Raw genomic sequence first — 12691 nt, forward strand, 5'->3', positions numbered from 1 at the left:
TTCATTGTTAAAGATTTCTAATTAAATTATATACTTTATCAAGTATCTACTTATTTCTATGTTGAACAGTAAAAGTGTTTTTATAATAATGAATAACCACTTTTCGAAGACGAGAAATTGAATATGCTAAAATGAAATAAAATTAATTCTATTTGACTTTTAATTGATCATTAGAAAATTAAAATATTTATTTATAGCAAAACTATATTTTTTGCCTCATATATTTCCAATGTAAATCATGTATACAAACATACAAAAAATATTCAAAGAAAAACTTATTTTAAATTAAGTAACTTAAAATATGCTAACGAATTGTATACTTGATATCATAATTTGTACTAATGAGAAAATAAACAAGGTTAAATATTTCAATCAGATAGAATTTTCTGGAACAAAACAACACTTTCAAATCTTTTGGTTAATTATTGTTTCATTTGGATCAGGTTGCATCAGAATTTAAGAGCAATCAAGATTTTCCAGCTAAATAAATTTCTTTTAATTTCTTTTTAATTACTTCAATTCTGAGTATTCTGCTAAAAACAACAACATTTTAAATCGCATTTAATGACTTCATTAGTTTCATGGTAGAATGACTTGTGCTTTTAATAAAAATAATACGTTATAACAATTTCTAGAATAATAAACATCGTTATTAATTTACGCCCGTGTTACTCAGAACCTACTTAATACTCTGTATGTCTCATTTCAAGCTGAGAAGTTTTATCTGAATTCGAAATAAATTAAGAATGTTATAGAAAATTTACAAAATTAGCGAATAATTGTGTATAAATGAAATGAAACTCAATAACTTGATTAATTTAAAGCTTTATGACTTAATGAACATCTTTACATTGCTGGTCTTGCAAATAATTAATATGTATCTCAAATTTTAAAAAAAGTGTTTTCAAATAAAAATACCAAATACAGAGCCATCGTGGTATTCAGTAATGAAATTTATTCGAAATTCGAGATATTATCAGATAACGATTTCTCTTCTAGGTTTTTCATTTTTTTAATTATTTTTTAAACAAATATTATTATCATAGTAATAATTTAGAAAACTGTAGCAGTTAATAGGTTTAAATATAAATAAAACTTGTTATTCATGCTATGAACCATCAAATACTAAATAGTACTATTATGAAGTCACTAAAAATAATATTCTATTTAATTGAATAGATGACTCAACATCGATCATTTCATATGTTTTATTAAAATTTTGGTGACTTTTATCAGCAAAAGCATTCTATCAAAAAATAATTAATAACGAAGAAACAAAATAAAGGTGAATTTTATTTTCTCTCGGAGACTTATTGGGAATATGAATGCTTTTAAATCTTTTAGTTCAATTTCGTAACCATGTAATAAAAAGTTTATTACCCCAATAAGACTAAAGCAATGTAAACAACTTTATTTTTTGATGACATAAAATTAAAATAGTTTTTTTACCAAAAATGTTTTTCATTGATTTCACAACGATGATTGCAAAAAAAAGAAAAAAAAAACTTTTTTAAGCAATATTTTCCTGAAATACTTAACGAAATTCTTGTTACGAAACTATGTTAGTATTACCTGTTACGAAATTCTATGTTCCTTAAAATTTAAATTTCACCCAACTATAAATTGTATATAAAAATATCTTTCGAATACTTATCGATAATATGAATCATTTTCTTTCAACTACTTTTAAATCTTTTAGTTCAGTTTCGCAACCATGTAATAAAAAGTTTATTAACTCAATAACACTAGAAAAATGTAAGCAACTTTATTTTTTAATAACATAAAATTAAAATATTTTTAAAAATTTTTTTTCATTGATATCGTAGAAAAAAAAGAAGAAGAAAGAAACGCTTTTTTTAAACAATATTTTCCTGAAATATTAAACTTCCAAAAAGAATTTTATTTGATTGCTCCGAAATTCTGTGTTTTTCAAAATTAAATTTTACTCTTTTATAAATTGTATATAAAACTTTCCTACAATTTACAATGCATAAATGTTGAACTAATTTTTAAGACTTATTACAAACTATACTTCATGCTGAATACATATCTAACATTTTCCTAAATATTATCATTAGGAAGAAACAGACTTTAAAGCATAAGATCATATTTTTAAACAGAAAACAAACATCTGAGAGCTTAATCAGTAATATACCATTATTTAGCCCATTTAGAGTATAAAAATTCCGTTTTAGGATCTCACAACGTAACATTAAAAATGCCTTGTTTATCACCCGTTACTCTATCCGAATTTTCATTTCAACCGAATGGCTTTATTCTTTACCCTCGCGCAAAAGTGCTAATGGCTTTCCTGCTATAATCGTCGTCATAAGGAATAGCTTGTTTTAAAGAGCGCATTTTCTGATAAATTACTATTTTTATTATTCCTTAGCGAGGATGGAGCTGGATAAATATATTTTAACTAAATAATCATGTTAGATATTTACTATTATTTTATAATTATTTATGCTAGGAAATGAAATTAGTTAACAGTGTATCAGAAGGTATATTTTAAACTTCCTTTTTAATATTATTTTCCATTTAACAAAAGTACTTCAATTTTGAATGTTTCAATGAAATATAAATTAACTAATTATTACATAATTTCCTAATTATTTAGATTAATGAGATGATTAGATTATACAGATTTAGATAATTGAAAGAAAATTCACTCTTATTAATAATTTTTTTCATATTAACTAAAATTATGCCATTATTTTTTTGAATTTTTTTTAAATATTTTTTTTATTATGATATTTTTACGGTAATTATATTTTTTTTCAATGCTTATTAAAGTATTCAATTTTGAATTTTGTTACTTCTATCTTAAAATTGTCGTTGTTTTTTTTAATAAAATTAACCTATGGAATTTCCCAATTATATTGATATAAATTATTATTTACATAGGTTAAGATGTAATCAAAATTTATCAGTTGTTCATAATAGTTGTGCTGTGATATAAACCCATAGTATTCATATCTACATTTTGATAACAATTCTCTAACTGCCTGTAATAATTTACTAGATGGCAGCACTTCTTATCGTACCCTCTGTTCTACAAGATGACAGAACTATTTATTATTCCATATGACTTACTAGATGGTAACACTATTTATCAATCCATCAGAGTCACTAGAAATCAGAGCTAATGATTATTCCTTATCACTTTTTAGACGGTGGTACTATTTATTATTCCGTCTGGCAGGGATAGCCTGGTCGGTAGGGCGCTGGGCCCATGTCCGAGAGTTCGTGGGTTCGAACCCCGCTGACCGAAGACTCCCCGTGCAGTAAAGTGACTGATGCACGTTAAATCTGTCGAGTCGCAAAAGTCCTCCATGTTCCCATAACAAATCAATGCCACTGGGGGTACTGGATTGGAGATCGATCGTTCTCTGATTCAGGTCAAAATTACGATCTGTGGATGAATGAATGGATGTATGAATGGATCCGACCTATAAACGGGTGCGACGTATGGTGTGGCAGAAGTCGAATTCTTGACCATAGATGGCGCCACTGGAAAACAAGAACAATCGCACCCCATCTGCCTGAACAGGCATACGTCAACAACAACATTATTCCGTCTATCTTCCTAGATACCGGAATTATTTATTATTCCGTATGACTTTCAAGATTGCAATACTATTTATCAATCCATCAGAAGTACTAAAATTCAGCACTACTGTTTATTCCTTATGCTGTTCTAATGGTAGAACTATTTATTAATCCATCCGTCTTAATATATATAAGTATTTCTTATCATTCCACATGACTTAGCTAGATATATTACTATTTATCAATCCATCAAGGCTATAAGATATTAGCACTACTGATTATTACTACATATGACTTACGGTATGAATGTGCTATTTATTATTCCATCTGTCTTACTAGATACCAGCATTACGTACTACTTCATATGACTTCATAGATGGTAGCACTAACTTTCAGTTCATCAGAGTTATTAGATATCAGCACTACTGATTATTCCATATGACTAACGATCTGGTAGCATTATTTATTATTCCATCTGTCTCACTAGATGCCAGTATCACGTACTATTTCATATGACTTCATAGATGGTAGCTCTAACTTTCAGTTCATCAGAGTTAATAGATATCAGCACTACTGATTATTCCATATGACAAACGATCTGATAAAACTATTTATTATTCCATATGACTAACGATCTGATAACACTATTTATTATTCCACCTGTCTTACTAGATACCAGTACTACCCATTATTCCGCACTATTATTTCTACGACTTAAGAAAAGGTTGTACTATTTATCAATTTATTATCATTAAAAGTTTTTTTTTAAAAATTAAACAAGTGCAATAGGAGAAGCATTTTATAAGGCAACCGCCGCTTTTAGCTGAGAAGCATAACGTACGGTTTCTGGAAGACTGGAGATTTTATCTTTCACTATTGCTATATGCACTTCGTAAACTTTCTCAGATGACAAATAAACACAATTGTTTTAAAATAGTTTATTTTATTTTTATTTTTACTTTAATGTATTTATTAAATGTTTCATAATTATTTCTGTGATTAAATTTTTTTTCTACGCCATATTTGGTTTTAAATAAAATTTTAGATTTTCCTTTTGTATTTTTTGTTTTATGCATAACTTTTTCGGGACATCAATATGCTGTTCTGCATCAGAATCAATCGGCTTTGTATTAGATTAAATTGAGTGGAAGAAATATTACTTAATATCTAGAGACTTTATAAATAAAATATTAACTTTTAGATTTTTCAGAGAATTTTTTTGAAAATTATTAGTTCTATAATCAAATTTATTGCCTTAAATAGTAACTTACAGGAAATAAAACAGCAATTCAAAAAAAGTAGCACATGTTTTGCAATGGTTTGATAAAAATAGTATTTTTTAAAATTATATTTTACAAATAGCAAATGAATTAAGGAAGCAGATCGTAAAAAAATCAATAAATAAATAAACAAACATAAACAAAAACAATACCACTTTACCGAAATGTTTGTTAATTTCTAATCAATTAAGGGATAAGAAAAATTGAGATATATTTTTAAGAGGGTTTGGCATGACAAAATACTTCAGGACATTTAAAATGCATGAGAAAATAAAATACTTTTGGACTATTTTTAAAAATTTAAAGGAAAATAATCATGCAATTTCAGGATAATGACAATATGGGGGCCAGTTCGTTTACATGAAGTAAAATAAGAGTTCTTCTTGTCGGAATATAATTGACAAACTGGACACATCCTATTGAATACCAAGGAAATCTCAAACTTCTTTACTGATTGATAAATATATTGAACGTTGATGACAATTTGCCAAGTAATTCCAATCTTCTTGCCGGATTGATTTGAAAAACTGTTCCTATAATCTGTTATTAATTGCATGTATGTTTTATTTGTATAATAAAGATATTTATCTTTTCGCACGTTTTACTTAAATTTGTCAATTGTATAAAATAGGTTCATAATATTTAATTTCTATTCACATCAGTATTTCTTGAATTCAAGTAATATTCTGTACTAGTGGGCTGTGCCCCCTGCTTGCTAACACTCGCCAACCCTCAAAAACTGCTACGCAATCTTATATGGTTTGCTTCGCAAACCAAGCTCGCTTCGCTCGCTACTAACTTAGGGGCATTGCAAATGCATAAAATTTTAAGAATTCAAAACAATCATTCAAATCCATGTAACAACTTTTTTTTTTTAAAAAAAATTACATCTTTTTAGTAAATACTAAGTCATTAAAATAAATTTAAATTCAAGTAAATGACATGTGAATTACATTATATATTAGAAATGTGCTATAGTATAAAATCATAAGATAAAATTTCTAAAACTGATATCTCTTTAAAAAGGTTAAAATTTTGGCTATAATTAAGTCTATTAAGAATTGAAATAAGTGAATTGCAATGGAAAAACCTGCATAAACAAAACATCGAATTTCGGAAGAAATCTCATTTGGTGAGAATGCTCTCTCTTGTCAAAAAATACAAAATAAACTGACCTCAAATAAAACTCCAAGGACTTCGAATCAAATAATTAAGGAAACTACTATCACGTTTAATATAAAAGGAAGATTTATTAACTAAACAATAAAATTACAGCATCGCAGTTCCAAAAAACAAATCTCACACTCACTCAAAAAAACAATTTACCTTCTAATTAGTCACCATAGCAACCACAAAACTCTTCTCGTTACCATCTATAAACTGATATATAATAAATAAATTATTTAACAAAAAATACAATGCGCATAAGCACATAATATTTTGCACTCTGGTTATTTCAGTTTCCGTTTTTAGAAGCGCTATATGTTGAGCCACATAATCTAGATTTGGCATGTGACATTTTTAGCGGCAATCATTGGTTGATTTTCTAGCGTTGCTATTCGGGGAGTTGTAATGAGGTTTTTTTTTAATGCTGTGTAAGAGAAATATATATATAGATGCGCTGCGTGTATATTTAACTAACAAACTAGTTGTAGTTTAAGAAATAATGCATATATGCATCATAAGTATGATTCTTACTTTGGATTGTAAAGGTAACTTTACTGATTCTAATATGTATCATATATAACAGTTATTTTAAATTTTAAAGTTACTGACTGACAAACATGATAGCGTCTACAAGTAGTGTAAAAGAATATTTAATGTGTTTCACTATCTCAGGAACCATCCATGGTTTTGGCGTCGTGGAACATTTAGTGACCACCACTTTTATGTAAAGTAGTTGCTACCATTTTTAGTGTTAAGATACACGAAAAATTGTTTACAGTGTTTTTTACAGTTAATGGTGGAGCGAGAATCTAGTGGTAGTAGCGATAGTAACAAGGATAATTTTGCCACATTTTTCGAGAGCTAATAAAATTAAATTTAAAAAAAAATAAAATAAAATCTTTTAATTTTGTTTTTTTATGACACAGAATCATTAAATTAAAGCTGCTTCAAATAAAAAATATTCACATATTACAAAATGTTTGATAGAAAAATTCCATACATACTTTATTTAAACTGATGCTATTAACGAAAATCATTGATTCACAAAACAGAAAAGAAGTCAAAAATTACCTTTTTGATGGAATGATATGTATAAGGTGTATATTACAGTTTTCCGGAAAATGTAAAGTAAATAAATAAAAAATGGTTGGCGAAAATAAAGGATAAGTACGCTAATTATTGCTTTAAATATTATCAACGATGTATATTTATATTAATTTTGCTTTAAGGATTTCATAGAGTAATTAAGTTGAAATATTTCATGCATTTAATAACAATTTTCTAAAAAATGAACATGGGGAAAAAAAGAAGGAAATATGAAGGAATTTTCGCTGATAAATGATTTTATAGCACCTTGTACAAAATGAGACAAAGACCTACAATAGCAAAATTATAATGGCAGAAATTTTCGAGTCTAAGTTAGATTTTAGTTATTTATTTTTATCAAATACCTTTTTTGACGTAGGGGCAATAATGCGTCTTAAAAAGCTATCAATAAAAATTACTCGATTTCTCTTGAGAAAGATGTTAGTTTCAGTGTTTTTTATTTAATTAATAATTAGTATTAATTATTAATTTAATCATATTCTTAAAATGGCTCATTTTCCTCTAATAAAGATACAAGTTATTCTTGGACCACAGATGATGAATTATTTGGTTTTGGTGAAAATTTTAAAAAAGTAGTATTTGGAGCAGTGATTAGATAACACTCCGTGTCAAAAAAATAAGCAAATAATATTGCTCCTAAAAGATGCAGCTAGTTATGCAATGCAATGCAAAGTTGTGTATTACTATTTCACAATAGCATCTTTCAAGATATCCTGAATTTCTTTGCAGAATACTCAGTGTATCAGAAATAAAATACATGAAAAACTAAATGAGCTGTGTGAATATTGAAGTTTCAATAAAAGTCTCCAAGTCAAAATAAACTGATATGCATAACTATTCCTCAAAATTTGTGAAGCACGAAAATTTAAAAGTATGATAAGGGCAAAAACATGAAATAACATGCTCTTTTCTCAACTACTTCAACTAAAGATACGGCTCTCTTTTAAACAGAAACTTGTCCACAATTGTCGTCTTAACAAAGAAATCAATGCATTTTAAAGAAAAAAAATGAAAAACTAGCCCACATATAATATTTTAAGAAACACCAAGGGCAGTTTACACCCCCACAATGACGTCGTCATGTTGGACGATTCACTATTGGTTAGAGAGAGCTGGAGAACGAGCCAATCCGAAAGCTTGAAGAGCTGAGATAAAATACTTTTCTAGAGCAGTTTTGGATACACAGATTCTCTAGCTTGGGCATCGGTTCATGATTTGAGATTCCTTTTCCCAGATTGATTGAAATCTGAAACAACAAGTTGTTAAGCTGATCTGAAACATCTATTTTATTGATCTCTATCTGCCAGGCAGAGTAAGTGGTGAATTTAAAAACATTCACTTTTTGAATATCTATATTTTTTTCATTTGTAATTATTTACTTTAATAAATTTATATAATATTTTTTTTAAATAATTAAAAAACAATTATACATTAAAGTCAATTGTGATGTTTAATTTTTTAATGTAGTATCTTATTATTGCATTTTTTTAAAAATAAGTTTTAAAAAGCAAAAATAATTAAAAAATCAACTACTAAGGAATTCGTTTTAAATCTATGCTAATTTAAAAAATTAATTTATGTAACCATTATCATAAATTGAATTTGAAACAACAAAATATTTAACTGATATGAAAAAAAGTTTGTTTAGTTAATACGATATATATTTTATCCATCAGTGGCTGCTAGACAGTGTAAGCATGAACAGTAAAACAAATTATTGATTTGTTTGAATTTCTCTTCTAATGTTTTGCAATTTCTGCTATAAAAATTGAGTTATCCATTAATTCTAAATAAGGTAAATAAATAAATTATTTTAATTATTATTAACAACAAAAATGAAAAAAAAATTATAATTTATTTTAGCAGTTTAATGCTATAATATGTTGTTAAATGCAAAATTGGAGGAAGAACTTCACTCAGTTTTAAAATTGTTGTTTCAATTTATGTGACTTAATTTGTTTTCTTTTAAATAAGAATTTTTGTAAATTAAATGACAAACAAGTAAGGCAATTACAACTCAAAAAGATTTTTAAAAAAAACTGGAATCGACAGGCTTAAATATATATAGAAAAAGCAATAAAAAATCACAAATTACTCTCTTAAAATGTTATGAATTAAATCTAAAACATTTGATTCTTACTGCATGGTGGGGAAAAACATTAATGTTTAATTTTTTGAGCAATTTATTTAGATAAATAGTTTATTTTTTAAATTTTATTTTAAAAATACAAAACTGGTGATTAAATTTTATTCCAACACTTATATGAATTAGTAACTTTTTAAAATAAAAATTTTTATAAATTAAATATTAAAATGACTTACTTAAAATACTTAAAATAAAATTTATTCTTATCATATATCTGTACTAGATTAATTAAGAAAAATGCTTAAAAAGTATTAATTTACTTTGTCATAAATATTTAATTTATTTTACCTTATTGTTACAAATTTGTTTAATGGAACGAGCTTTGTAATAAATTACAAGTAGGAAATAATTTTATTCAAGAAAAAACTTGTGGATTAAGTTTGGGGTATTTGAGTTAATGAATAATATTGGTAACATATTTTTTTAATTAAATATGCAACAAACAAATGTATCTGGAACAAGTTAGGAAAAGTCTGGAGCATGACTTGACTTATCTCTCTCGAGTAAATCTTATGACTTTAATTAAACAAAGTTAATTATTGAAACTAATTAAAAAATAAAAGATAAGAATGCCCACATTTCAATATTAACAATTATTGAAATTTAGCTGTAGACGTTATATAAACTGACGAACGTATAAATCGTTGTTCATTCAAACTGAATTAATTTATCAATTTCAATAATTTTATGTATAAGTTTTGATTTTAGTTTTTATATCCAGCAGTTAACTTTAAAAAGCATACAATTTCATGAAGATATTTATATGATAGAACAAATTATAACAAAGGCATAAATGCTGCAATTAATTGGGATAATTTTTATTATGAAACTGTTTCATAAATCAATATAAAACACTTTTTATTTTATTTTAGATGTAAAGTGATTTCGAATAAAGTAAAACTGTTATATTTGTAAGAAATGTCATTATGTCCGAATGACCATTCATCTTAATGATGTTTGTAAATTGGTGAATCATGTTTGGTGAATCATGAGGGATATTATACAATAGTAATTGGTTTTCAGACTATTTTTTTAAAATAAGGCCAGTAATCGAATTTGAAAAGTAATGAATAGCCGAAAGCTATTCATTAAGAGACAATTTTTTTCGACTCCAGAATGAGGTGCACCCTTTTGTCTTTCTAAGCGCTTTGTTCTGAATATCCTCCAACTCAACTTTGACGGCTCGTTTTTCTACGGTTACCGCTTACCCTTTCTTCCTTATTTTCAAGTGCATCCAATTGAGTCACGACATATGTTGGCGTCATATATCCAATAGAGTCTCGATATATACACATTTTCTACACTTACCGCTTACACTTTCGTCCTTATTTTTACGTGCTTACAATTGATGCCTGATATATGTTGGCGTCATACATCCAAAGAGTCGAAAATATGTTGTCGTAATGGATTCGAAAGAGTCTAATATATGTTGGCGTGATGGAACCAACAGAGTCTCAATGTATGTTGGCGTGATGCATCCAACAAAATTTCAAAATATGTTGCCTTGATGCATCTAATAGAGTTTCAATGTATGTTGGCGTAACGCATCTAATAGAGTCTCAATATACGTATATTTTTCTACACTTACCGCGTACCCTTCCTTCCTTATTTTCACATGCTTGCAGCTGAATCACAACATATTTTGGCTTCATGCATTCAAAAGTGTCTAAAATATGTTGACGTAATGGATCTAAAAGAGTCTGATATACGTTGGCGTGATGGAACAAACAGAGTCTCAAAGTATGTTTACGTGATGCATCCAATAAAGTCTCAGTATATGTTGACTTGATGCATACAATACAGTTTCAATATATGTTAGCGTGATATTGCGGTGTTATTTCGGATCCTGAAAATCCATGCAATTTTTGCATTATTTACAAATAGCTTAATTATGAAAAAGGCCTAAATATATAAATTAATATTTCCTTCTGGTATCTTTTCTTCAAAAACAGCCTGATTTATAAAAATAAATTAAAAAATAGTAGACAGAAAGAGCTAAAATGAATTCTAAAAACCAATTGTGAAAATGTAATTTTAAATTTGTGGGACTAAACGAATATCATAAATAGCAATCCTTATTTATAGAAAAGAAAAAACTCTTTATTCCAACTTTTATTACTCGATTAACGATTGGATAAGAGATACCCCTATTTCCCAGAAAGCTTTTGGTGTCCGTTTTTGGAAGATTCAACTCATTCTAATAGTTTTAACTCATTGTAAAACTTAATGTTTAAATTTTGATCTGTATTTAAAATTGCTGAAATAAGATAAAACCATGTAAAAATCTGATGAAGAAAATTAAATTTCTAAAAAAAAAAAAATTAATAAAATAAAAAAAGACAGATGCAGCATGATATTCCGACCATAAAATTATTTTTAATTTAATAATTTTATATTTGATATATTTCATTGATTAAGACAAATGATTGGTTAAATAGATTTAATTATATTTCATCATAACTTATATTACACACTTTAGAAAATTTTGAATTACGTTGAACCACATTCAATAGCTGCAACCTTAATACAAAGCCAAATTGAATCCTAATATGAAAAGCAGGGGAGTCATCTCCACTACAGAGAATGGAAATTATGATAGCACGTCTTCTGATCATCCTCAGGGATGTTTCCCAGGCCGACGCAGATAGCCTGTTGCTCACCTGTAGTGCGACGTAAATGAAGTACTACATTCGAATCTCTCGGGAGTGACCATTCTCTGTTCCGCAGTAAAATGAACGTCAATGAAGGTTGCTTGCTCTTAGAGGTTTCCTCTATTTACTTCAAATTGTTATCGAAAGTATATGATTTTTCGCAAACGATTTTAATTTTACTCAGTGTCATTTTCTTCATGAGGAAATTCCACTTGTGTTGACATCATGAAAACCGGATCGATGGATAAAATTTAGCTTCAATAAAAATGACCCCTACCAATATAATTATGTGTTAAAGCAAATTTTCCAATTAAAAATGATGCAACCATTTTAAATGAATAAACAATTATGTTTCTTTTATTTAACTTTAGATTATTTTTATAATATAAAAATTAGTTTACGTTAAAAAAATGAGAAGTTTGTTTGTTTAAGATGCTTAGTTTTTCTAAAACAACTTTTTTTTCAAATTCAGATTTTAACTCTAAAATTAAATCATTCATAGCATCGTCTTTAGTGCCCTCTGATTGTAACAACAGATTGTCAATATTTTTCAGCAATTCTTAAAAAGAGATTTCTAAATAAGAACAAGTCGCAAATATTTTGAAGACACTTGAATCTACTTATTTTCTTTGTTAATATTTTTAATTTCGATATTTTTTCATCTTTCCTTATATAACCTTTTCCGTAATTGGTGGGGAGGTTTGCCCGTTCACTGGGAGAATTTTCTGTGGTCTTTTCTAAAAGTTTTCTTCAATATAAGGTCAGTGGAAAAAATTCCGCGCCTCCCA

General features: G+C 27.3%; 1 protein-coding gene across 1 annotated transcript in view; it reads left to right on the top strand.

Annotated features, from left to right (window-relative positions):
* The first annotated feature begins 8253 nt into the window (after positions 1 to 8253).
* Positions 8254 to 12691, top strand: part of LOC110282216 (uncharacterized) — a 174704-nt gene continuing 170266 nt past the window's right edge. Inside the window, exon 1 of the mRNA XM_043042717.2 lies at positions 8254 to 8418. The gene's annotated coding sequence lies outside the window, so the exon portion shown is untranslated. The remainder of the gene's footprint in view (positions 8419 to 12691) is intronic.

This window comes from Parasteatoda tepidariorum, chromosome 4 (genome assembly GCF_043381705.1).
Source record: "Parasteatoda tepidariorum isolate YZ-2023 chromosome 4, CAS_Ptep_4.0, whole genome shotgun sequence".
Taxonomy (NCBI): domain Eukaryota; kingdom Metazoa; phylum Arthropoda; class Arachnida; order Araneae; family Theridiidae; genus Parasteatoda; species Parasteatoda tepidariorum.